Source organism: Oryctolagus cuniculus, chromosome 16 (genome assembly GCF_051225735.1).
Source record: "Oryctolagus cuniculus isolate XC-2025 breed Fujian yellow rabbit chromosome 16, ASM5122573v1, whole genome shotgun sequence".
Lineage (NCBI taxonomy): Eukaryota > Metazoa > Chordata > Mammalia > Lagomorpha > Leporidae > Oryctolagus > Oryctolagus cuniculus.
In genome coordinates this window covers 42,312,676-42,340,365 of record NC_142882.1, presented here as the reverse complement: position 1 = coordinate 42,340,365, position 27,690 = coordinate 42,312,676, and the positions used below count along the sequence as shown (strand labels likewise).

The 27,690-nt window shown below is 39.1% G+C and overlaps 1 protein-coding gene and 1 pseudogene across 11 annotated transcripts in view; one reads left to right on the top strand and one right to left on the bottom strand.

Moving 5' to 3' along the window:
- Nucleotides 1–27,690, top strand: part of DGKB (diacylglycerol kinase beta) — a 781,129-nt gene that overhangs the window by 400,891 nt on the left and 352,548 nt on the right. The gene's annotated exons all lie outside the window — the stretch shown is intronic.
- LOC108178863 (DNA-directed RNA polymerase II subunit RPB9 pseudogene) lies at nt 8,372–16,421 on the bottom strand (annotated as a pseudogene).

Below are 27,690 nucleotides of genomic sequence, written 5' to 3'. Positions count from 1 at the left end.
TAAATAGTTACTTTAGATAACAGTTTGCCAGTTCCTTAAAACATTAATTCCACACATAAAAATGTACACAACAGGAGCAGGTAATCGGTACAGCAGTTACGATGCCTCTTAAATGCCTACATCTCATATCTGAGCAATTAGGTTCAAGTCCTGGTTCCACTGTTACTTCCAGCCTCTGCTAATGTTCACCCTGAGAGACAGCAGTGAAGGTCCAAATACTTTAGGTCCCTGTCAATCATATGGGAGACACAGTGAGTTCCTGGCCCATTCCCAGCTGTTGCAAGCATTTGGAAAGCAAACTAGCAAATGGAACAGATTCTTTCTCTTGGTCTCTCTCACTCAAATAAATATCAATATTAAAAATTTTGCAAAAGAAAAAAAGCCCAAGGTAAATTAAAATGCATGTCCATACAAATACTTGGAGGTGAGTATTCAAATTAACACTAATCGTATTAGCATGCGAGTGAAAAGAGTTCAAACACCCTTCAGCTGGGGAATGGATAAACAAAATGTGTAGTATCCATACACTTTTCTTAGCAATGTAAAAAAAAATGAAAACAAAAAAAAAAAAAACATACTGATGCATGCCTGAAAACGGATGGTAAAACTCTGAACATATTGGTTAAGTGAGAGAGCAAGATGGAAAATGGCGAATTATGTGACCCACTGATACAAACATATGGAAAAGACCCATTTATACAGATGAAAAGTATGTCAGATGTTGCCTAGGGCTAGTGGCCATAGAAGGGCTTGATTACAGTTTTAAAAGAATTTTTCAGGGTAGGGTTAGGCTCACTCAGAGTCATGGAAATGTTCTAAAATCGAGTTTTAGAGATGGTTGCAGATCTCCATAAATTGTCAAAAAAATCATTGACGTATATCCTTACCTTGGATAACACCTATCATAAACACTGAAAGTGCTGAAAAAGTTAACGGTGTCTTGTAATTTGTCCCTGTCAATGAAAAGAAAGTACCCAGCATAAACAGGTCAGTGTTCTCAAAGTGTGTCCTGGGGAGTTGCTGGAAATGCAGATTCCCAGGCTGTCTCCCAGAGCTACTGAAACAGGATTTCTGGACAAGGGGCACAGCAGTCTGTATTTAATCAGCTCTCAGGGTGACAGTGGTGCGTGCTGAAATTTGGGAGCCATATGTCTACAAATTCCTGCAGTCAAATGGTTCTCCCTCATCATGGAAAAAACCTTTAATTTCCCACATGTCAGCTGCTTTTTTAAAAAAAAGTTTTTAAAATGTGGAATTGGGAAATATTTTTAAACAGACATCTTAAATGTAAAATTTTAAATGTCAGGGGTCTCTGGAAAAATCCCAAGATGTGGCAATACCCCCAACTTCCTTATGTAGCAGTGTTGAGTGGCGGCAGCTGACTGGATGCCCTGGGAGAGAGTGTGGGCTTCTGAGTGTGTCCGAGCACCATACAGCTGTTTCCCTTCTTCACTGTCTCCATGAGCTCTTCCTGCTGGTGCTGCTTATGCTTCATCTGCAATGCAGCCCCATGCAATGGGTGCAAGTTGCAGATTTTGGAAAGTTCCCTGAATCTCCCAAGTAGGCAAGAAAGTCTAAAAATAGGGTTGCTATATATGGCATGGAAGAGGGTGGGTAGAGTTGGATTTTTATAGCCATGTGTTCAATTAGTTCAATGACTGAATTATCTACTTCTTTTTTCATGTGCTGGGAATGCCACCTATGGATTACTCATTCCTAGAATAGTAGATTGTTTGCTTACTTGTGTTGTTAAATAATTGGTTTTTCTCTAAAAAAAATTTAAAATTGCCTCTTCTGAACTAGTAATTTAAGATGAGAAGTTGTCTTGTATTTCTGTAATAATGGTCATTAATTTATAATTCAAGGTAGCTCTAAGAATAATAATCAAGGTGATTTTTGAAGTACTTAGAGATATCCTCATTTCTAGATGGCAAAAGCAGGAGGTTGGGTTTGTTTGCCAGAATGCGGCACTGAGGGTTGTGCAGACTTTGGTAGTAGACCTTTGAAATGTGAAATTCATTGACTTTGCCTTCTCTATTCATACATTTTTGGATGAGATTCCTGAATACTTTCTGAAATCAGTTGTTCTGCAAGTTAATAGACAAATAAAAGCACAATTTCATAATTTTTAATTATAAAGCAGGTTAGATTGCTGGACTCTGTTTCTGATCCATTCTGAGTGCAAGGTGTCCAGCGCATAACAAATCTTCCCAGCAGACGAATCAATTAATTCACAGGCTTTTATTGGGGTTCCGCTCCCGGGCGAGGTTCCCTGGTCCCAACAGAGCAACGGAGCGGGGGCCGGGGAAGTCACGTGTCAGAGATTGGGAGAGCTCCTTTTATAGATTCAGGGCATGGGAGTTAAAGGTAGAGGCGGGTCTGATCCTCACTGGTTGACCTTTAGGCACCTGCAGGGACCTTGACAAGGACTTTTCTTCCCCAGAAGTACAGGTAGGAACTTTCCATTCCTGGAAGTATAGGCCTTTCCTCCATGTGGATCCCAAAGCCACCACCGACTAGTAGCAAAAGAATGTTTGGTATGCCTGGCAGGAGCCCCTAAGACACAATCCCTCTGAAAGACAAAAGCAAGTGCTTTCCTTACTGTGGGACCCCAAAAGGACGTGTGGGTATATTGTTAGAACTGTGTCTATGACATATGGGAATCTGTTCCCTTTATATTAACTAAAAACAAAACAAAACAAAAACCCCACTGATTTCATTGTGGTCCCCGCAGAGAATCACTGACTTAGCATAGTCAACTTCCACAGAGATGTTGAGTCATTTCCTACAATTGCTAATTGAACAAAACTAATGAAAATGAAACTATATATTTACGCAAAGATGTCCCTCCATATTTTAATTTTTCTCACTTTGATTTTGTTAATTGAATTTTTCTAGCCCTGAAAACCATTAGTTAAGAAATTTGTATTGTGAAAGAATGTCCTAGCTCTGAATGAGGGTGATTTTATATTAATAACCTAGACTTTTGTCTAGAGCTGTTGTAACAATTCATTGTAAAGTTTCATTTTATTACTGTATTTGATACTAGGTAGCATTAAAATATTTTATTTGATGAAAAATCAAATCTCTGTTTGTAATTCTGGTAAGCATATGTTTTGATAATAACAATTACTTAATTCCTTGTTGTTCTATACTTAGGTTATCAATATGAAATTTTTTATTCATACCATCACTAAAATGTTATTTATGGGGTGGCATTTGGCACAGCATAAGATATCCTTTGGGACTCCCAAATAGCTTATTAGAGTTCATGGGTTCAAATCCTGGCTACAGTTCCTGTCTGGCTTTCTGTTAACAGGCAGTAGGTGGTATCTCAAGTATTTGGTCCCACATGGGAGACCTAGATTAAGTTTCTGGCTCTTGATTTTGGCCTGTTCCAACCCCAGCTGTTGTGAACATTTATAGAGTGAACCAGCAGTTGAAAGATTCTCTGTCTTTCTCTCTCTCTCTCCCTCCCTCCATCCCTCCCCCCTTTTCTCTCTCTTTCTTTCAGAATTTAAAAAAAAAAATTGTAGTTACATCAAGTATTTGTAGAGCAAATAAGAGTTGGAGAGGCCCTTATCATGCCACTCCCAGGTCAGGGGCTCTACTTGGAAATAGCTTTGCAGAAGTCAAACCAGTATTTTGAAGTTAGAAAATTATACTTATATGTACATTTTCATTTGTCAATTCTGAACTAAAATTTTAAATTTTGGAATACAACTTTATATTTATTTTTTATATTTGGCAAAAAAAAAAGTATGATTCAATAAGCAGATAAAAATTTGGCTTTTTATCTATACCACAATTTAGAAAAATTGTGGAAAGAATTTCATTGGCTAGAACCATGAAGTCTTGTGACTTAAATAGTATCCAGAATATAATCAGTTTCTCAAGTTAATTAGTTGGGTTTTCATTGGCATTTTATAGATGTTTAACATTTATCATTTATCTCATATATTTTAAGATTTTAATTTAACTGATAAAAAAGGAACATTTTAAAAGAAAATCAGATTACTGTTGTAGTAATTAGCTGCCTAGAAATGTCAGTGGACCAGAAGAAATACCAGCAATTTTTTTGCACAAAATCGGAGGTAAAACATTTTAATTAGTAAGGAGTAGAACACAATAACTAGTTAGAATGTTTTTATAGTTAGAAAATCACCAGTATGTTCATCATTGTAATTTAATTCTTATACTTTGATTAGACAAAATATTGTTATAGGATCCAAGAAATACACATAACATATATTTGCTGCATATTAAAGCATTCATGTTCTAGTAAAATCTTGTATTACATTAATATTTTAATAAGTATTTTGACAGTTATCTGACAATAAAAAAATTGGCCTTCCAATATGGTGCCTGAAATGCTGCAGATATATTTAAAAATCTTTTAATGAAAGTGGTTGTGTTGACATAACTTGAAAATATAGATAATAATTATGAATGCTAGTTATTCCCAGAACTACATTATTTGACTGTGTCTTACAATTGAGTGGAACAATTCTCCAAGCTCTTCCTCAAATGTGTTCACATATCTAATTGATTTTAATTTGGTGAGAAAGTGGGAAATAAACAACAAATTTGCACTCAGCAGAAGCAAATTAAGGTGCTGATATAAATCTGATTGCTTAAAATGGACACAGCCATCTACTGTGTCCCATATGGATTTAAAAAAAAAAAAAACTTTTTGGCTTTACTCATAATTATATGTAATATCCCCCAATGTGGTCAAACCTACTTAATACATGTAGAAGATAGAATAATAAAGTATGGGTTCTGTCTTAATCACTCTGCTCTATTAAATATTAAAAGGCTGTTATTAATAGCACTTTTATAATGGATGTCATTTTCTACCTTGAATGAAAACCTCATCTCCTTTCATGTATTCATTGCAGAAGTTATATAATCTTTTCAATTCTGAATCTTATATCCAAGAAGGATTCTCTTCTGGATGTATGCTGTATCTTTTCTGTATCTGCCCCAGTCCTTGACATACAGTAAATACTCAACAGTTGCTTGGTGTGTGAATAAAGGACCACATAACTGAAGGAAGGAACGGATATAAAAAGAGAATAAGTGGATGATCATCAAACAAACACTTCTTTGCTCACATAAACTGTATTCTGTTTTGGTGCTTACATTTGGGCTCCATGGGAGATTTTATGATTTATAGTGTTTCAAAATCTGCTTGATGATAAATTGTGTTGTGATTGAGCTCTCCAATATATTTAAGAGAAAGCCTTTTAATTACTTTTAGTAAGAAACAAGTGGTAAAACAGTAATTTTCACAAGTTTATAATTTGGGAAAACCATTTAGTTTTGTACTAGAGCCATTTTGTACAACCTGAGATATCCATAGGAACACGTAAGAAACAAAAGAAAAAGCAGAAGAAAAATTGAGTTGTCATGGAGAGATTTTTAAAAAAGAGTTCAACCAAGCTAATGAAAGTCTAACCCAGCCAGTGTCCTGGATACTGTTCACTAGCAAGCCTGTTTCTCGACCTGATAGAATATTCCAGGAGAAGCAGGTTTCCGATAGGAACAGCATTGCTTCTGTGGATTTATTTAATGTACATCACTTATCAAAACCCTCCTTGGTATAAATAACAATTTTGTAAAGGAAGTGAGGAGGCCCAGGCCTCTGCAGCACCAGTTTCTGTTACTATGTTTCATGTGTTGTCAGTGTGGCTTTAGAGTCAGCATTCAGTATTTGGCAAACAGATACACCTGTAGGCAGAGCCCAGCAATGATGACATTAACGGCAGCGTACCCTGCAGTCACAGAAGAGGCTAAATGTCTGTGTGTGCTAAATGCTACAAAATTTAAGTAACGTCTAAACATGTGGCAGGATTTAACCACTCACTAAGAAAGGGCAAGCTGCATTGCCCGTGTTGGATTAAAATCCTCAATTCCTATGCCAGGTGTCATATAGTAAGTGTTCCCTTGAAAACTGAATTGAATATTCCCACTCACATCTTCAACTGCAAATGTTGTAAAGGTGCATGAATTCAGCCCTGTGAGATGGCAGCCTAAGAGAACAGTACCAAAAACACTGAATTACTCAGCGACCTGAGTACAATATATGACTCATTAGGAAATAGATTAAGTAGATTTTCTAGGCCTCAAGTTAGTTTTCAAAGCATTTTCAGTATTGCCTTTAGGATCCCAGCGTCAGCTTATCTAACAGGCACTTTTCCCAAAATCCATGTAAGTAGGAATTGTCTTAGTAAAGCTCATGAGTGGGATAAAATGATCCTGGGATTCTTTCATAACACCTCCCAGGAGTCTGTGCTGCAACAGTTTCACCTCATTCCTCCCAAACGTCCAATATCTCCTTGTCGTTCTTTCCTGAATGAAAACACTTCCTTCCAGTGGCTGGTATTACATCGCAGCTGGTTAAGCAGCCAGCTGCAATGCTGCCATCCATGTGAGCACTAGTTTGAGTCCTGGCCACTCTGTGTGCAATCCAGAGCCCCGCTGGTGTGCCTGGGGGAGCAGAAGAATCTGGCCCAAGTGCCTGGGCCCCTGCTTCCCATGGGGGAGACCTGGATGGAGTTCCAAGCTCTTGGCTTCGGCTTGTCCTGGTCTCAGCCATTGTGGCCATTTCAAAAAAGTTTAACTAAATCTTGAAAAAAATTCCTTATAAAATAGACATCCTTAGGAAATAGAATAGCTTAACCTAAGTAGAAATTTCCAAAATTCCAGGCATAGTACCAAAACCGCAAAAAGGAGATTCTTTAAACCAAATGAACAGGTACCATCCTCGGTGTTCAAAGATCCTGTCCCAAGAAAAACAGTTGACTAGTTCATAAGCCAAAATAAAATTCATGCTCACTGAGGTGAAATGGATTAAAAATGAATACTTAACAGAGCCATGATTAAAATCATACTCTACTCACAGAATTTGGCTTTTGTATGTAATTCATTGAGATCTTCCTCCTGCCTTAATCAATAGTTTCTATAAAGAAAAAAAAATGCACTTTCCCTGATGTAGATGTCATTGTTGCTAATATGCAACCTGATCATCTTTGGAGGAATCACCTAGGTAAAGGTCAAGATTGAACGTCAACCTTTGCAGAATCATTGCCTTGTAGCCACCCGGTAGCCCAAGGTAGCTTGAAGAAATATTTTTAAATGAAGTGGGCTCAATGCTAGGTTGCTGTTGACAAATCTTTCATCTGTAAAGTATGTACTATCAACTTCGGATGGACAAGTGTTTGGACCTCCACGTCCGGGAATCTTGCCATCAATTCCCACAGTTGATTCACATGTTTTTTTGGCACTTTCCCCTCGTGCCATCTGCGTGTTTGGCATTGTGCCTGCTTGCAAGTTGGTCAGACCTGTGCCAGCATGATGGAATTGCAATGGAAGGGGCATAGAATGCTGGAGGATGGAGCATTTTAAAGAAGAAAACCTGCCTCTGGGGGCACCACATTGGGTCAACATATGGCCTTCCACACAGACCTGAGGCGAGGGGGTAAAAGAAAACATGGAATCTGTGAGACACCCAAATGGCAGTAGCAGGAACAGTGGAAACATCTCCACGTGGAAGACAGCAGGAATGTACCTTCCCCTCCACTGCAGTTTTTTCCATGTAAATACTAAGTGGAGCAGGACTTCCTTATCACTGGGCTGTTTAGCAGAAGACCGTGAAGATTTTGACGTGGTGTCATCCCCAGGAGTATGCCCCGGGAACTGAAGTATTTCATTAAAATTAACAGTATGCCTATGGAGAAAATACCAGAACCTAACTTAGACTGTAATTTGTGAGGGCCAGTAAAGTGTTCACCAAATGTTGGAATTGTCATGAAAAGTGCTGAAAAATGCATGGTTCTTAATTTTTCGAGGACAGTGTGTGAGACATGATAATACAGAGGTCTTTGAATCAAGCACACCAAGCTAGGTTCTGCTGCAACAACAAAGTTTTCTGAATCTCTGCGGCATAGCACAAGAGAAATGTGATGACGCCTGTTCATCACCCAGGCGTCAGACACTTTCATCAATGCCCCTGCTGTACTGTGAGCACCTGGTCACCCTGGCATCCCCCAGCATGTCCATGCCATGGGAAAGAAGGCAAAAAGGAGCTCTGGATGCTGAACCCCTCTGGGCCAGAATTGATGCTATTTGGCATTACCTCCTCCTACAACCCACAAGCCAGTCAGAGTGCAGAATGTCAGGGAGCGGGTGTCCCCACTGCACAGGATCTCAGCAGTCATCATCTTTCCTGCATGGAAAAAGCCAAGGGAGTAATGGCGTCGCTCGGCTTGCAACTATAGATGCCTGGGCTGGCAACGACACAGGGTCCAACGCATGAGCATTCAGAGCTCCAAGCATAGCATGGCTCTCCTGTTGGGCTTTTTTTTTTTTTTTTTTTTTTTTTTGCAGTACTTGGCATTTATTACCCGCGGCGTGGCGGTCACTCGGTCCAACGGTGGCCACAGTGTGGGGCCGTGCATTCATAGTACAGGCGCATGGCGTCCTCGGCCCGAGCGCTGTGGGACTGAAGAACACCGCCTCCTTGTGGCCGCACTTCTGGCACGGGTGGTCCTCGGTCCACGATAGCGTGGGGTCCTGGGACACGTCGGCGATGATCTGGGTCAGCTCGTCCACTTCGTGCGTGATTTTGTTGACGTAGATGCAGCTGTTGTCGGCTTCCTGCTGGTAATCACAGTTCCGGCACACGTACAGCAGAATGCGGTTTTCCTTATCTTCCTCGGGGTACAGCATGTTGTTACGTTCCTGGCAGAATCGAATGCCCACGAATCCAGACTCGTAGGTCCTGTCCGGTTCCACAGGGACTCCCAGCCGCTCCGCCGTCGGCGCTTGCGCGGCCGCCTTTTTTGTTTTTTTTTTTTTGTTTGTTTGTTTGTTTTTCAGGTCGTATTAAATATTTATTATTTTCTGCAGACTGGCCTTGGCCTAATCCTCCAGCCAGGAGGGAATGGGTTAGTGTTCACACTGCTGAGATCTCAGGTCAGAAAGCTCCCGAAAATGCATCACTTTGAGTGAAAGAATAAAGAAATGACTTGGAGGCAGTCTCCCCTTGCTAAGAGCTGAGTGAGAAACACAGTCTGTGGCATGACTGTATTTTGTGAATGAATGAACGAACGAATGGCAAATTCCTGTTTCACTTATCTGATGAAAGGAGATTTAGTGACTTAGGTGATTTCTCCAGTTGGCTTGATCTGCTAACCGTGCCAATCTAGGGAGACTTCATATGCATATCTTCTGCCTTTTTGCATAAATGTTTTGAAGCTTGACAACCCAATTATTTCCTTAAGGAAGCTCAAAAAAATGATTAAGAAGTAGTTTTTGACCGTAGGAGTTTGCCATTTCGCCTCCCCAATTTTTTCACTTTACGTAAAGGTCTGGGCGTGCTCTGAGCTTGCTCTGTTGAGTCAGGATAACATCCTTCATGTGGGGGAGTGTACATCTATTGGTTTGTGGGAGGCCTGGAAGTTTGTTCTTTAATCAGAAGACTCTGCCAAAATCTTTATTCTGATACCAGGAAGTGTGGTTAGTCAGGATGTGTTGAATTTGCGTGGTGCACATTCTGAGCTAGAGAATACAGATTTAACCATTCTCTAAGGCCTGTTTCATAGTATTCACACGTGCAAATGTGAGGACGACCTACAGAAGTATCAAGGCATTGATAAAAATGGTATCATTTTCAATCACTCTACAATGGTGGGAGAATGTTGCACCATTTTTAGAATCAGCAGTAGAGAGACCTGGGAAGTAAACAAGGTCATGTAGATCCAGCAGGGGACAGAGAATTTACATAAAGTCATGGTACAGACACAAACATACTGGCTATTTTGAGCATCGCTCCCATTTCAGACTGCTTCAGCATTTTCTCCTTCCTTATCTTCCTGGGGAAAGCATGCTAAAAATTGTTCTCTATTTTGTAAAGAGTCTAAAAGGTATTATATGCTAGTCTGTAATAAATAGTTAGATAGGTATGCATTTAGGAGGCAAATTTAAAACTGATCTTTGTGGGCTTTTTTCTTTCTTTTTTTTTTTTTTTTTTTTTTTTTTTTTTTTTTTTTGGAGCATTTATTTATTTGAAAGAGAACAGCAGGGCAGAGATTCATCCATCTGATGGTTTGCTCCCCAAATAGCCACAAAAACCAATTACATTGCATCCAGGATTACAATGTAGGTGGCAGGGGCCCAAGAACTTGGGTCATCTTCCTTTGCTTTTCCAGATGCATTAGCAGGGAGCTGGATTTAAACTAGAAGAGCTGGGACTTGAACTCAAACTCATTAAGGATGCTGGCATCACCCGTAGTGACTTAACCCCTTGCACTATAATGCCAGCCCCTAAAACTGATCTTTGAAAACAAAAGACCCACAGGTTGGACCGGGAATTTTCAAAATCTTCCCATAGCAGCAAACGTATGACTTGTAGAAGAGAATATAGAGCTAAGATAAAATGCGAGTGATTGGGGGCTGGATAAGGTTGTGCAATCTTAAAACAGGAGTGTAAGAACAGGAACAGAGAAGTATATGAAGGCAAGGAGTAGGGCGCTATGTGTGAGCTTTGTGCCTTCCATGTCCATGGACTAAACAAAGAGCACTGAGGAGCTATATTATAATGCAGTCTTGCTCTTCGCTTCCAACCTAACTGCTTTTGAATTCTAGCTATGGTTACTCTATGGATTCGGAAAAGTTTTCGCATGTTCAGAGGATGATTCTAGAGTTAAATGTTACTGCTGACCACACTTATTCATTTAATTTGTTTGGTTGAGAGAAATCATTTAATGTTTAGTTAATACACTGACCAATTGGAGATGCAGTCAAACCTTAGAGTTTATCCAATAAAATATCTGTGAGTTTCTAAATTAAGAAGCCTTTCAAGTCAATTATAAACTTTCTGTGAAGTCATGCCTTTTTTTAATTTTAAACCAAACAGTGTTTTTTTTGGCTATTCTTTGTTTTCATATGCTGACAACTTCCTATTGATGCACGTGACTGCTAACTGTAGAGCATTCATTCATTTAAAAAAAATGTTGAGCAGAAGAGTGCTTAAAATTTTACAGCAAATTAGAAACACACATATCAAGCAGATGAGTGATATTCTGTGAATGACACGAGAAAACTATACGGGCAAAGAAGTCGACGAGATCATTTCTAGATGTCTCTTAGCTGCAAACCTCTAGGCACCCTTCATTTGTCAATAGTGAACTTTAATGAGTCCGGATAAGAAGCTAGTCAATGGATATCCATTTAGCCAGTGATAATCTGAACTCCAGCTGATTGTCCTAGCAGCTGTGTGACTTCATTACCATTAGAAAAGCGTGCAGCCAAGCCAGCTGGTATCCAAGCCAGCTACTCAATACACAGAGCATATCTATTTGTTGGTTTACACATCTGAATTGCACAAGGCTCCATGAAAAGTTTGGAGTATAAAATAGAATCTGCATAAAGATTTAATTTAAAGGGTTTATCATTACTATGCCAAGTACAGCTAGCTTGTTTTGTTTCGACTATGATATAGTATATTGTGGTTGTTTTCAGTTCTTCCATAAATGCAGCCTGCATGTAAAATTTGCATTTAGACACCAAACATAACTGCACATCATAATTTCCCAGTTAAGAAAACATCTTTTTGGTTGTGTTTGTTTTAGTGCTTACAACAGTGCATTTTCATTTTCTAAGGCAGCTTTAATAGAAAACAGTTTCGGGAACTTGCTAATGGCTGTTTAGCTTCCATCTGTCCCCTCCTTTCTAGCCTAAATGCCACTGTCTACACAGGGCTGCTCTTAGCTCTCCTTTGGACTTGCAAAGGTTTCCTTCTTACTGCCCTTTATCACAATTCCAGAACTGTTTGAAATCACATCCCTTTGATCCAAAGCAGCGTTTTGTAGGATAGTCCCTGGCTATTCACATCACAGAGAAGTGGAGCCAAAAGCAAGTGGAATACGGATTCTTAGCACTATCCCAGAGTTATGGAGTAAGTCAGGATGTTAATTGTATGGGACTCTGAAAACCAGTTCTGTTCTGAGAACACCACATACAATTATCCATTTCTTGCCTGGAGGTTGTTCCCAATTTAATCAAATGATCAGCACCTTGTCTTCAATAAAAATGAGTCAGATATAGATCATGATATAAACTCAACATACGTGAAAAAAATCAGGTTATGTAAAAATCCCTGTGGCATGGTAGGAGAGAGAAAGCAGTTTGTTAAGTCCACTGCCTCCTCTCTGAGACATGGACTGAGCGGCTGCTAGCGATGATAGGCACAAATACTAAGCTCACAGTTTGGGGAAGAACCATTTTCAGAAGCACATCATACAAAAATGTCTTCTTATAAAAACAATTTCGGGTAGGCTCAGCGATACAGGTACACAGATGTTGAAATACCGAAGAAGTGCATTTTGGAGCCATTGAGCCGCCAAAAAAAATTAAAGAAAAGAAAAAAAATTGGCAAGAGTATAAAAATGAAGATGTTTCTCAGAAGAATCAGCTTCTGCAGAGGCACACAGCTCAGGGGAGAAAAACAGCTTCCTGACTGGAGGGAAGACCTAGAGTCAGTGAAGCACAGAGCAAAGGCTGTCTGGGGTTGCCTTTGTGAGTGCCTCTTTTGTATCAGGAAACTGACTCTGGGGGAGGGGGAGGCTGGAAAATGTTCATGCTGAGAATAACAGGAACCTCAGTAGGTGATCCAGAAAGGACAGCTGAGACTTGGGATCCTGGCTGCCTCTTTACAAAGGTGGTAAGAATTGGGCTGCACTTCCAATGATCAGTGCAGGCACCAAAGATACAAAGTAGGACGAGACAGTACTGTACATTGGGATGTAGTTTCAAAGACATGTTAGCTGGAATTTTAATAAAACTCAAGATAATGTACATCAGACCTCAAATTAAGTTGTCAATCTACTGTCAAAATGTGTGAACATTACATTTCTGTCAACTATCTGTAAGGCTCCGACTTTCATAAATAGCATTTTAGTACCAGAAAAATAACTTATCAAAAGTATCGCAGAATTGTAAATGAATGCTGAAATGATTGTTGTGTTTAGCTAATTTACCCACCACTTACTGCTGTGCAGCATACAACTTCAGAAAGTAGTGGCTTGAGACAATCATTTTATTTTGCTCTAATTGTGTACAGTGGGAATTTGGAAAGTGCCCCAGTGAGGGCATTTTCTTTGATTCTTGGGCATAATTCTGACCATGGGGGTTGGAGGATTCAATTTCTTTAACAAAATTATTTTATTTATGTGAAAGGCAGAGCTAGAGAGAGAGAGAGAGAGGTCTTCCATCCACTGGTTCACTCCCCAAATGGCCACAACAGCTGGGGCTCAGTCAAGCAGAAGTCATGAGCTAGGAGCTTCTTCCAGTCAAGCAGAAGTCATGAGCTAGGAGCTTCTTCCAGATCTCCCAAATGGGTGAAGGGGCCCAAGCACTTGGGCTATTCTTTACTGCTTTTCCCAGGCCATTGTCATGCATCTGGATCAGAAGTAGAGCAGTCTGGACTTGAACAGGCACACATATGGGATGCAGAGTCCTAGGCCATGGCTTTACCCCCTAAGCCCCAGCACTGACCTGGGAGAATCCAATTTCCAAGCAGCTTCTTCACCCACATGTCTGGCATTTTGGTTTGCTTAACCTCTCTTTGACTCCAGAATTAGAAGGCCTGTCTCTACTCACAGCAGGAAGGCCTTGGGTGAGTTGGGCTTCTTCCATGGAGGATGCATTCCCTAAAGCAAGTTCTCCCAAGAATGCAGGTGGAAGTGATACAGCCTAGAGCATCACTTCTACTGCACTCTAGTCAAGCCCAGACTCCAGAGGGAGATAGAAATAGGCCCCACCTTTCACTGAGGTCTGACTCGAGTAGGGAAACAGTTCATGACCGCCACTGTTGAGATAAGCTAAAACATCTATCCTCTTGCCCTTAAAATCCATTGCCATCACATGTGCAAAATATACTCACCACCTCCCAAGACCCACTGAAGTCTTATCCCATTGTATCATCTATTTAAACCCAGAATGCCATTATTTAAATTAGGTCCAGGGATTGGTGGGTCACTATATTTCCTCATATATATATATATTCCAGTCCAGCTCTCTGCTGTGGCCCGAGAGTGCAGTGTAGGATGGCCCAAGTGCTTGGGCCCTGCACCCACATGGAGACCAGGAGAAGCACCTGGCTCCTGGCTTCGGATCAGCGCAGCACGCTGGCCGCAATGCGCCGGCCCAGGTGGCCACTTGGGGGGTGAATCAACGGAAAAAGGAAGACCTTTCTCTCTGTCTCTCTCTCTCACTGTCTAACTCTGCCTGTCAAAAAAAAATTTTTTTCTAAGTGCCTATGTTCCTGTCTCCTTTGTATTTTATTTTAAGCAGCAAGAAGACATGAGTGGACGCATCTCTGTATTTTTGCTAGAAAGCTTTGCAGCCACGTTCATGAGTTTGTTAGCTACTTTTGCTATTTTCCAGGTAACAGGAAGGAAGAATGTTGCTTCTTATTTCACCCCCATGCAGCAGGGAACACTTTTTCTGTCTCGCCACTGTCCTTCATGTCTTAATCTATAGACTCCTTTTAATCCTGTGAGCTTCTGCCCATCAGCAAATCCCCAAACCAGTGCCACACCCCATCACCAGGCAGCATGTCTACCATACCACTAGACTGCTTCTCATTAGGGGTGGGAGGCAGTAATTAGCTTTTATTGTTATTTTCAACAAATATAGCAATATTAGAAGGATGAAAATGAAGACACCTTACAAAATATTGGAAAACGCTACTAGGAAAACAATTAGTATTCCCAATTATTCCACTTTAGGAAAGATGAAAGCAAAAAAAAAGCAAGTTTTCAGACTTGGTTCTTTTCTTATCTGCAGACTCACTCCAGTACCAAACATCTACTAAGGGTTCAATGAGTCCACAAATTAACAATTTAAAAATGAAAAATTTAAATGTTGAGAAAAGTGAAATAATTTTACTTGAAAATCTTTTCAATAAAAATAATATGAAGAAATTTTTAAACTTCCTGTAGAAAAGATAAAGCATAAGATAATTCATACTCAGGGCCAGCGCTATGGCACAGCAGGTTAAAGCCCTGGCCTGAAGTGTCGGCATCCCATATGGGCACCAGTTCTAGTCCTGGCTCCTCCTCTTCCTATCTGGCTCTCTGCTATGGCCTGGGAATGTAGTAGAAGATGGCCCACGTCCTTGGGCCCCTGCACCCACGTAGGAGACCTGGAAGAAGCTCCCGGCTCCTGGCTTCAGATAGTCTCAGTTTTGGCCTGTGTGGTCATCTGAGGAATGACCAGTGGATGGAGGACCTCTCTGTCTCTCTGTCTCTGTCTCTCTCTCTCTCTCTCTCTCTCTCAGGCTCTACCTTTCTCTGTAACTCTGTCTTTCAAATAAATAAAATAAATCTTTAAAATAAATATATATAACTTTTTAAATTTTTGCAAACAAAATTAGGGAGCAATAATATATACAATATAGAAAAAAATCCAGAAAAAAATTGTGATTAATAACTCCCCAAGACAAAAAAGGCTGCTGAGGTTGCAGTAGTCTTGATGTCTCACATTTGGAGATAACCCAGTGAGAGAGCAAATGTGTTATCTTCTGATTGCCAGTGCCAAAGGGGAAACATGGGAGAAGCCAGTGTCCAATCCACTGTGGTAGTTCTGATTTTCTCTGCTATCAGCACATAGAAACTTTAGTGGTGTTGGATAGAGATCGAAAGACAGGACAGATCTGCTACCAGCCCATCAGGTACGTGTCGATAGTTTGATGCATAGTGGCTGCCTCAGTTTCCTTGCTTGTAAAAGGAATTGTCAGGCACAATGATCCATAAGAAGCCAGTTCTGACGTTATGGCTGCGTCTCCCTGATCTGAGGAGCCTTCCTGTGCACCTATGGTGTTCAAGAAGTCATTGGCCAGGAGTGGCATTGATAGCCAAAATGAATGTCTTTGTGGATTACAGTAGCAAAAAACACATCCAGCTTTCTTTTGAAGAATTTTCCAACTCTGTTTCCAGCAGAACATATTGCAAACTGGAGCCATATTTTTAATAAAAATCAGATAAAGTCTTGCTTACTGCCAAATCTAGTCAACTCAGCTTCTTAACAATGGCAATAAATGGTGGCAACACCTACATGCCAACCCAGTACAAGCTGAATCATGTTTCTAGAAGGGGAAAAGAAAAACAGTAAATACAACAGAAAATTATTTAAAGTATAGATAAGTTTGGGGCATTATTTGCTGCATTTTTGCTATTCAAGAAAACTTGTGCAAACCCTTCCATTTATTTAGCAAAATAAAGCTCTCCAATATAGAATCATAGTCATCTTTTTTTAGAATGAAGCACAATTCTAACAACACTTTTGCCCTTTCGTTATTCAGTAAGTAAGGACTTCACTTTCTACCAAATAAAATTAAAATTCCTTACCTCCATATTCTCAAAGGTCTTTGTGTTCACGCACAACCCTTGTCTTCATCCTCAGTACTGGATTTCTTTTCCGACTCCATCTGCAAGTGATTCCTCCCTCTTGACCTTCTCTGCCACCAATTATAATCTGTTCCTTACATTTGAGCAATCAGTAAACTTGAGGCAAGTGGAAAAACTATATTCCTATGGAAAACAATTGGTAATTTTGACATATTTCATCTGTTAGAATTAATATTTTCTCATTGCAAAATACAAATTATTTTGGCTCTCTTTTCCTTGCTAGAAAAAAAAAAAGAGCTTACTAATGCTTACAGCTAAATTGACAGAATAGTACACATTTTGAGGCAAGAAAAAAAAAACGAATTGGCAATTCCCAAAAATTACTTTCACTAGATCTTAATTGAGATGATTTATCGTAAACTAAAAAGGATGCCTGCATTTTAATTCAGAACACTTTGTTCTACTCCTGGTTCAGCACTAACAGGTAGGTAGGTCGTTTTCTGCCCCAGGTCTCTGGGCTGGAAACTTTTCTTTTTAATTCCATGGCTTATTTTTTATCCTGTTATTTCTTTTATATTGGTATCACTATAATTATATAATACCATGTGTTAATTAAGTTGGCCTTATTAATGTATCCTTACATAGCAATTTTTCAAATGGAGTATTTATGTTTGTGAATATACTTTGCAGATTTAAAGACAGTTAAGCAAGCTAAGCATCACTAACACGCTACTAAAGAGAATGTGTAAAGTAGCTAATTTGCTTCACTAAAGCAATGTTTGTTTGCTTTAAAAGATATTTTCTTCACAAATTAAGGAGGAATAGATACAAATCACAAACCTTTCTAAATGGAAAATAGTTCTGTACTGGGTCTAAAAACCAGCAGAGAACAAAGGATGAGGATTTCCCATGTATTTTACAATTGTAAGAACGAAACTCAGTAGAGTGAAGGGCCAGTGCTTCCCCACAGCAGGTTCAGCCTCTGCCTGCAATGCCAGCATCGCAAATGCAGATCTCGGCTGCTCCACCTCTGATCCAGCTCCCTGCTGATGCTCCAGGGAAAGCAGTGTCTGATAACCCAAGTGCTCGGCCCCTACCACTCACGTGGAAGACCTGGATGAATTCCAGGCTCCTGTCTTTGGCCTGCCCTAGCTCTGCCTGTTACAGGCATCTGGAAATGAGTCAATGGAAAATCTCTCTTCTCTCTCTCTTCTCTCTCTCTCTCTCTCTCTTTCTTTCAAATAAATTAAATAAATGTTTAAAGAAAAAAAAATCCGCACTTAGCGATGGGCTGTGGCACATAGATTAAGATGTCATTTAGGAAACAGGCATCCCAAATCAGAGTGCCTGGGCAATGTGTCAGCTCCACTCCCGATTCCTGCTCCTGCTAATGTGCACCCTGAGAGAAAGCAGGTGATGGCTCAAGTACTTGTGTCCCTGCCACTCACATGGGCTTCCAGCTTTGGCTTCAATTAGGAGCCACTGTGGACATTCTGGGAATGAAGTAACAGAGGAGAGCTCTCTCTCTCTCTCTCTCTCGCTCTCTCTCTCTGTTTCGAAGTCTCTCTAATAATTTTTTAAAGCATTCATAAAGAAGGAAGAACATATTATGTGTATTTCTGTATCCAGAAAGTTAAATGTACAACAAAATTTCTGCTCGTGTTTTACTAAAGCTGGACTATAAGCTGACCTTCCCTGAGTGAAAGTGACTGCTCAGCATTCAGTGGTATCGTGTAAATAAGATAACCAGTCATCCCTGAGAAGAGAGGTAGCTGAGCTGGGTCCAGACACTGTTTGGAATTGCTTATTGGTTTTGCAGTGTTACACAATTTGCTTAACATGGTTGGACCTCCATTTGTTCAGTAATGTAGATAGTAACAGCCAACTTTGAGTAATTCCATGAGATGCTGTTCGTTGGGGGTGGTACAGCCCAGTTCCACCAGCTCCTTGCCATTTGGTGTTCTGTAGCTTTGGCAGTGCAAGCTGGTTATACACAGGAGACAAGTCTGTGGTGTGGGGAGTAGAGTTGAGAATTTTTGGAAAGTTACCCCAGAAGTGCACCCACCCTTAAAGGTGATCTTGCCTCTATAGTCTGTGTCTTGTATACTCTAGTATACTCTGAGGTCTATTGATTTGTGAAACCCTACCTGAAAAATGGTATGCATTGCCACTGACAGATTACCATTATAATCAAATTATTATAAATATCTGAAGCAACCTAAGTCATATTTCCCATTTTTAGCTTCACTACAACAACATTACTTGATTCGAGAACTTCAGAACAATCTCCTTACCTCTGCCACTAAGGGAAGAAGCCATTTACAAATGTTAGGATGTTCCCTAAGTGCGGGGTTGTACTGGCTTCTGTCATCTTGAAAATTGGACAGTCTGGCATATGCAGCAGGTGTTCAAAAGATGTTTGTTCAGAAAACAGCTCTGAAAGTTAAGTGAAAGTGGCCATTCTGAACATAATACCTGCTATGTTGCACTATTATATCACTCTGCATTTATTTGTTTGCTGGAGTCACTGATCTAATAAAAGAGCGCCAATAGGGCTATTTTTTAAAGAAATAACAACCATTGGAAAGTAGGAAACAAAACCCCACCCATCTTACTATCTTATCACCTTTTATATTTTAAATATGTCCCTGAGGTCTATTTTCAAAATTCCAAGAACAAATTGCTTCAGGCAGTTTCTGTAAGTTTGACCATATGGGCATTGCTTATGCAGCCTACATTTGAAATTAAAAAACAGATCTTATGCACAAAGTTGATAAATTATGGAGTACTTATTTGTTAAAGGTAAAGCAGACATGCTACTTCAGTAAATCTTAAAAATCATGAAAGTTAGTGGCTTAAAGATTAATTTGAATGTCTACAATAATGGGTACCTCTGGCATTCAAGGAAGGCATCAATCCATGTGTAGCCACTAAGCAAACTGATTAGAAATAATTCACTACAGAAAGTGTCTGATAATTTTTAAATTTTTATTCTTTAACAGTAGCCTGAACCTTCTTTCCCTCCCTGCCCCCACCTTGCTCTGTCAGTTTAGCAACAAATTTGCGATTAATCATGTGCTAATTGCAATGAATGTCCTGTCAATAATATGTAAGTCACACAGCTAAAAGGGTTACATTGGGCTTCATTGTTTTCTTTTTGTCTTGGGACTGCTTTGTCCACCCACATTTGCTAGAATGGATTTTGAAGAGTTGTTTTGAAGTAAAGCTTGCCAGTTTTAAAGAGACACTGCAGGCTGCTCTGAGGCTATTAATCAAGATATGCCCTAACTTTCTTTTGGCATTACAATATTTGGACATCTGTTCTGAGTCCTTATATGTGAAATAAAACTCATACCAGATAGGAGAATAAATGAAGGGTTTCATTATCTTAAATGTCATAACATTTGTTTGAATTATCATGTGTAGATTTTAAATGCTGAAATTGTCATCTTAGTTTTGTTTCATCTATTTTGCTGTCCTTTCAAAAGACTATATGCCTGGAAAATTCTTTTTCCAATTGCATTAAAAATTTAAAAAGAAATAATTTACAATTTTTTGTAATAATAGTGAAAGTGTAGCGGATGAGCCATATAGTCTGGTAATTTCAAAAAACATAAATATTTTACTGAGACACATACCCTTTTAAAGCACAAAAGGGTTTTCGGTTTAATGGCAGTGTATTTAGTGACAAACAATGCATTTTAAAACAGCCATTTGTTGACCATTATGGTGGTTCTTATTGTGTCATGAGTTATAGATTTTATTTGTTCACTTACTGAGATAGTTTCCATTGTGTGCATCAGAAAAGGGTTTGTCTCTGAATTGCCTGGTGTTACTGATCAGCAGGGAGAGCCTCAAGAGGTCATAGGTCAACTTGCACTACAACAGGAATACATCTGAGCTTTTCATTTAAATAGCAATAAATAATTTGATTTGATAGATATCTGCATACTACAAAATTTGATTTAAATCACCTCTTTAAAATGATACTTTTCTAAAAATGGGTGCCATTAATTATATGGCGATAATGATTCATCGTGAAGTCATATACAAATCTTAAAAACCAAGTCTTTAAAAAATAGTGCACCTAACTAGAGATAGCTCTATCATGAAGTCATTTAATGAACCTCTCCAGGAAGCTTGAAAACACAGGTAGCACTAAAGCCTGGTTAAGCATCTGTTTTGTCTTCCCCGCTTCATGTTAGAGCAAAGGAATAGCATGTAATTTGACATACATAAGATGATTTAACTAAATCATGGAAGCAAAGCAGTGTTTTACAAATGGGTAATTTTGAATGCGTTAAAAAATGGCCTAGGAGCTTTCAACCTTGTATGAACTTTGCATATTTGATGTCAGAGATGATGATGTTTTGCCTGGCAAAGCATTTCAGTTCAAGGTACCCCACAGTATTTTTCTCATAAGACTAATTTAAAGTGGCTATAATTTTTGGAAGTATAAGTTATTTTTATAAATGTTGCTTATTTGAAAAAATTGAAAAAGTTCAGAATAAATTACATTCTTATATTTTCAAAAACTGATTAAATTTTACTTCTTTTGGGTGGTGGGTTATTGAATTAAGATCAGCACAAAACAGAAAAATAAAACTCATTTGAAGGATTAAATATAGATTTCTCAAGCTGTTCATATATTTTGAGTTAAGCATCTAAAATCTGGTCATTTTATAGAATTCTGAATACTAAATTAATTCAAACACTGCTTGAACATGCAAGATGAATGACAGATAATAAATGAATTAAAATCTGGGCCGACACAGTGGCCCAGCGGGTTAAAACCCCAGATTGCAGTGCCGGCATCCCATATGGGCACTGGTTCAAGACCAGGCAGCTCAGCTCCACTTCCGATCCAGTTCTCTGCTATGGCCTGGAAGAGCAGTGGAGGAAGGCCCAGGTCCTTGGGCCTCTGCACCAGTGTAGGAGACCCGGAGGAAGCTCCTGGCTCCTAGCTTTGGATCAGCTCAGCTCTGGCCATTGTGGTTATTTGGGGAATGAACCAGCGGAGGGTTCTCTCTTTCTCTGGCTCTGCCTCTCTCTGTAACTCTTTCTTTCAAATAAATAAAATATTTTTAAAAAATAAATGAATTAAAATCTTCAACTGTAAAAGAGAAAATAAATTTAAGGAAAATGTCTATTAGATTATAGAAATGAATTATGTATAAGCTCTAAGCAAGGGAGCTCTTTCTTCATAACTTGATATGAAGATCATTTTTATAAACTTTAATAACTCTTCCAATTCCTTTAAAAAGTTCAAGCTAATCTGTTGTTCCTAAATAATGTGGAGACTTGAGGTTAGACATGTAATTGTAGATCTTATATTGGATTATGGCTAATGAAGATTGTACTTGAGTTCAGTTTTTCTGATGTATATGTAATGCTGTATTCATTTATTTTTCTTCTGGGGGTTTGTAGTGATAGATTTGTACATGAGAAGTTTCTATGACAGATAAACCTAGAATTGTAGAAAGCTTTGTACTATGAGTACCCATTTGTTTGTCAAGCATCACTGTCTGTTCTTTTTCATCTTCAGATTGCAATATGGAATAAGAAATGCCATTTTCATTTCATAATTTATTCAAATGAACATAATTGAACACATATTTTGTGCCTAATCACAGAACCATTTTGCTAAAAACTAATATAAAATAATTTTAGCATAAATAGCAACACCAGGCAAATATGCCTCTCAAAGTTTGCATAGATTAAGCATTCAAAGTATTCATTGAAACATGGTTATGTCTACATAAGTACACATGGATAGCTTTATCTTCTGCAAAATTTGACTATGGTTATTGCTATTCATGACAGTCTGCAAACAATACCATTAAATGTATTTTCAATAGTACTCAAGTTTGACTCTTTGCCTTCCATGCACTTTAAATACACAATTCTATTGTGTAGTTTTACATCACTAATGGGGTTAAAACCTCCAAATGATTTAAAAGACTTGGCATTTGATTATTTTTAGAAGTGACCTGTATGTGTCTTATTTTTAAAAATGTTTGTGAGATTACTTTATAGATTAAATTTTTTTAATTGAAAATAGATGAAGTGTGGAAATAGAAGTATACAGATCATAATTAAATATTTATAAATATTTTGTGGATCCTAGAGGCCCTGTGCATGTGCAAGCCAGGGCCTTTGATGAGCAATTCTCAGATTTCATTTTTGCTAATTAATGCAGAATGGTGACCCTATTCCAACAAGTAGTGGGGCTAGGATGGGTTTTCCTACTATGGCAGATCTCCAGCAGGAAGAACCACTTGGAGCACTTTGGTTTAGATGGGGTAGGATCAAACCTGGATTAAGGCAAAGGTAATGGAAAAGAAAATCTAAAAATGGGTTGTCAGGAACTATTCAATACTGGAGAGAGGCAAGAATCAGGAGGCAGTGCTGAATGCTAAAGAATAAAAGAACAAACTTGGAAAAGTCTTTGGGGTTCATGGACTTGGGATCATTACAGCATTTTGCAAGCATTCTAATAACTTTCTTCTCTAATCAAAACTATCAGAAGCAGTTGGATTCTTGCCACTCAAGTGAGAAATCCAGTTTAGATCCCCTACTCTGGGCTTCATGGCATTTGAGGAGTGAACCAATGAGTGGAATATATCTCTCTCTGAAAAGTAAATACATAAAATAATCAATACAGTATGCCCCAGTATCACTGAACAAGGACTTGAAATATAACACTACATTTTCAAATATTTACATTTTAAGAGTGCTAAAAGAATTATTTAAAGAAAAACCAGAGCAAAGCTAATCGTTATGTCAAATATTCATGCATGAAGCTACTTTACTAAAGAAAACATTCGTTATTTTATTTTATTTATTTTTATTTGATTTTATTTGACAGATAGAGTTGGACAGTGAGAGAGAGACAGAGAGAAAGAATTTGCAACTACATTTTAAATTTATAGGCAGACTTTTTAAATTTTTTTATTTATTTTTTTTTATTTGACAGGTAGAACTACAGACAGTGAGAGGGAGAGACAGAGAGAAAGGTCTTCCTTCCGTTGGTTCATTCCCCTAATGGCCGCAACAGCTGGAGCTGAGCCAGTCCGAAGCCAGGAGCCAGGTGCTTCTTCCTGGTCCCCCATGCGGATACAGGGGCCCAAGGACTTGGGCCATCCTCCACTGCTTTCCCAGGCCATAGCAGAGAGCTGGATTAGAAGAGGAGCAACAGGGACTAGAACCTGGAGCTCATGTGGGATGCCAGTGCCACAAGCAGAGGATTAACCAAGTGAGCCACGGTGCCAGCCCCAGTGTTCGTTATTTTAAATGAGATCAATATATTATTTACAAATTACAAACCGTTTTTATTGATATATTTAAAAGAAAACAGATATTTTAAAAATCTTTTAGGTTGTGAACTGCAAAATATGGCACTTTTCTTAATGATAAATTTCCAGTAACAAGTTTTACATTAGCAAATTTAAATGTAATGAAAAGTGGAGATAGCTAACATTATTGAATGTTTTCTGTATTGCAGGTGTTACTCTTTCACCACATGTTTTCTCAATTATTCTTTAATTTACCTCAATGGGAGGAAACAGTATTCCCAGGATCCCACTGCCAGAAAATATTAGAGAACAGAGATTTTTTTTAAAACATTTTATTTATTTATTTGAAATGTGGAGTTACAGAGAGCAAGGGAGAGAGAAATACACACACACACACACACACACACACACAGAGAGAGAGAGAGAGAGAGAGAGAGAGACCTTCCATCCATTGGTTCACTCCCCAAATAGCCACCACAGCCAGGCAGGGCGAAGCCAGGAGCCAGAAGCTTCATCTGGGTCTCCCACACTGGTGTAGGGGTCCAAGCGCTGGGGCAATCCTTCACTTCTTTCCCATGCACATTAGCAGGGAAGTGGAACAACTGGTTAAATCGACACCCAAAACCTGCTACACCACAGCACTGGCCCCAGAAAGACTTTTTCAATCCAAAGGACTACTGTGCTTTATTTTCTTTTACAATGCAAGATCAGATAGTTGCTTACTTAATTTTTACCAATAAAATAAGAATCAACCTTTTTGGAATAATGAAGTAGAAAATTCTGAATTATACAGTGTCAACATATAGATATTCTATAAATCTTCCTATATATTTCATCTTAAATTTGTATCTAAATATTAATTATTATTGTCAACTTTTAAAATGAAGATAAATGGTGGAAAGAAATTAGTTTGCTAGCATTATAGCAACATTCCCCATATATTTTGGGGATTCTTACAGCCCTCCTAGTATTGTCTCATTAATACACACTCTCTGAATATCCTCATAAGCCATCAACCTATTATCATCCTTGTTTAATTATTTGAAAGTTATGAACCCATGCCATCATTTAATTATAGATACAAATAAGTACATATGTACCAGAAATAATTTTTTAAAGATTTATTTTATTTCTTTGAAAGAGTTACAGAGAGAGGAGGAGACAGAGAGACAAAGAGATCTTCCATCTGCTGGTTTACTCCCCAGTGGTCCTTAATGGCCAGGGCTCTGCCAGGCTGAATCTAAGAGCCCAGAACTTCATGCAGGTCTCCCACAGGCAGCACAGGGCCCCAGGTACTTGGATCGTCTTCCAGTGCCTTCCCTTGTGCATTAGTAGGAAGCTGGGTCAGAAGTAGAACAACCAGGACTCGAATTGATGGTCCAGTATGGGATGCCGGCATCATAGGCTACAGCTTAACCTGCTGTGCCACAATACTTGCCCCAGAAATAACTATAAATATGATTTTATCTATGCAGCCTTTCAAAGACTTAGTTGCCATAGTCAAATGGTATATCTTTCGTAACATTTTGTTTAATGCTATTATTTTCTCTATGTGTGCATTATTTTTACTTATGATCAATATTTGAATCAAAGACATGCTTACCAGGAATTGTAAAAGATTAAAGCTTACCTTTAAAAAAAGAACATTCACTTATTTATTTAAAAGTGAGAGTTACAGAGAAAGAGATAGAGACAGAGAAAAAGGAGAGATATCTTCCAGCCACTGATTGACTCCCCAGATGGCCGCAATGCCCAAGTTTGGGCCAGGCTAAAGCCAAGAGCTAGAAGCTTCATCCAGGTCTCCCTTGTGGTTGGCAGGGGCCCAGTCACTTGGGACATCCTCCACTGCTTTTCCCAGGCCATGAGCAGAGAGCTGGATTTAAAGTGAGGCAGGTGGGGCAAAAACCAGAGCCCATAAAGGATGCCGGCTTCACAGGTGGCAGCTTTACCTGCTGTGCTACAATGTGGACCCTAAAATTTAACTTCCTGTGATAGGAGCCGGATGCACTTTTCTTTCCTCATGCAAGTGTCACAGTTGTGTCCACTAGTCATTTTGTCCAAGATTTCAGAAAACTTTATGCCACTTTTCAATAAGAAATTAAACAAACAAAACTTTCAATGTGGCCAAATAGGACTTTGTCATCTTGACTGAACTTGCCATTTTCTCTTCATTGGAGGTGCCAAATCAACCCAATCATCCAGCCAAAAACCTGGAATTCATATCTGATTTCCACTCAACCCATCAACATCCACTCCACATGTCCAGTATTTACCTCTCAAATATTTCGTAAGCAAGTGCATTTATTTTCATCCATACTGCTACTGCTGTAATTCAGCTATTATTGTATTATCTTCCCCATATGGAACCACCAAATGACTCAGCCATATATTGTCTAAATGCTCACTCTAACAATGCAAATATGATGCCCTGTTGAAAACACATCTGTGGCTTCTTGTGTGTAGAATCAAATCATATCTCCCTTCCTTGACTATAGGGCTTTCCTGGTTAGACTCACAAGTGTAGAGTTAGAAAAAAGGATATGAGGAAGAACTCCAAGGAAGGTAGTCATGGAAAAGCCTGGTAGGAGAGGAAGAGTCTGCTAAGTAAACCCAGATGGAGTGACCAGGGACACAGGAAGGAAACCACGATTGGGTCCAATCCAGCTCAAGGAAATGGAGTATTAGAGAAGAGGAAGAAGAATAAAAGAAAGTAAGGGTGACAGGAAAGAAGGGGGGGGAGGGAGGGAGGGAGGGAGGAAGGAAGGAAGGAAGGAAGGAAGGAAGGAAGGAAGGAAGGAAGATGCAAAACAGAGACACAACTCCCAAGAGGTCCAGGACTTAATTTATAATGAAGTAAAACAAAGTGTCAGCCTGCAGTAGGATAGCAAGTGGAGTTAGTACAAGAAGCAGTGAAGGAGAAGCCAATGAGCACTTGAATTAGAGAAGGGGAAAATCCTACTACTTGGGCTAAAGAGTCAGAGGAAGTGAAGCAAGGAAAATAGAAATTTTAGCCACTAGCTTTAAAGTTTCATTGAAAAGCTAAGAGGAAGGGGCTGGTATTTTGCTTACACAGGAAGTTAGAAAATTTTTATTTAAATTATTGGTAGCTGAGAAATTTTAGGTAAGGAAGAGGAGCACCTGGAGAGGGAGAGTGTCACAATGCAGATACATGTGTCGATGAGATAGTGTAGATCCTTAGAAATTGCAAAGGTGTGGGATCTAAGTGCAGATGGGGTCTTCGAATGGATAGAGGAGCCCCGCCTGTAACAAAGGGAAAGAGAACAGTGTACCAGCTTGAAGAGCAGAGAAGACCTAATGTAAACAAAACTAAACTTTGTGGTTGAAATCTAGCAGGTCAACTGTCATGAAGAATACTGTAGTCAATTCTAATCCCAAATCATAACTCAGTGAGATCAGACCTGGAAAGACATCACATCCAAAACAGGTCTGGAAAACTGTACTCAGGTATTTGGCAAAAAAGTCCACATATTTTAGTTAAGCTTTGGTTGGCAACTCCATCAAGTTATTAATACTCAATTCTACTGTAAGGAGATACTTCTATATTCTTCTTCTCGGATATGTCATCATAAAAAATAAGTGTTCACAGACGGAAAATTTCACAGAACAATAATTTTAAATATTTCAACTATTAAAAAAATTGCCTGAACTGCTTATAAAGAAATAACCTCTGAAGTCTTATTTTGGAATGAAGTGGCATTGAAGGGATGACCCAACAGGACCTCTCCTCTGTATCCATATTTCCCTGGAACACAGCAACTCTTATGAAAGTTGTCTGCTGCTCCAAATCTCTAGCACAACTGAACTGCCCAAATTTAGCCAAACCCACTGGTTTCCCTTCCATCATGGGATGCTCTTAATCTTTCCTCTCTTGTCTTGGCACAGCCTTATAAGATGTGCCCCAGATAAATTCTATTCTTCCTCAGTGAGCAACCTTCTGGAAGCCTGTAATTCTTTGTCAT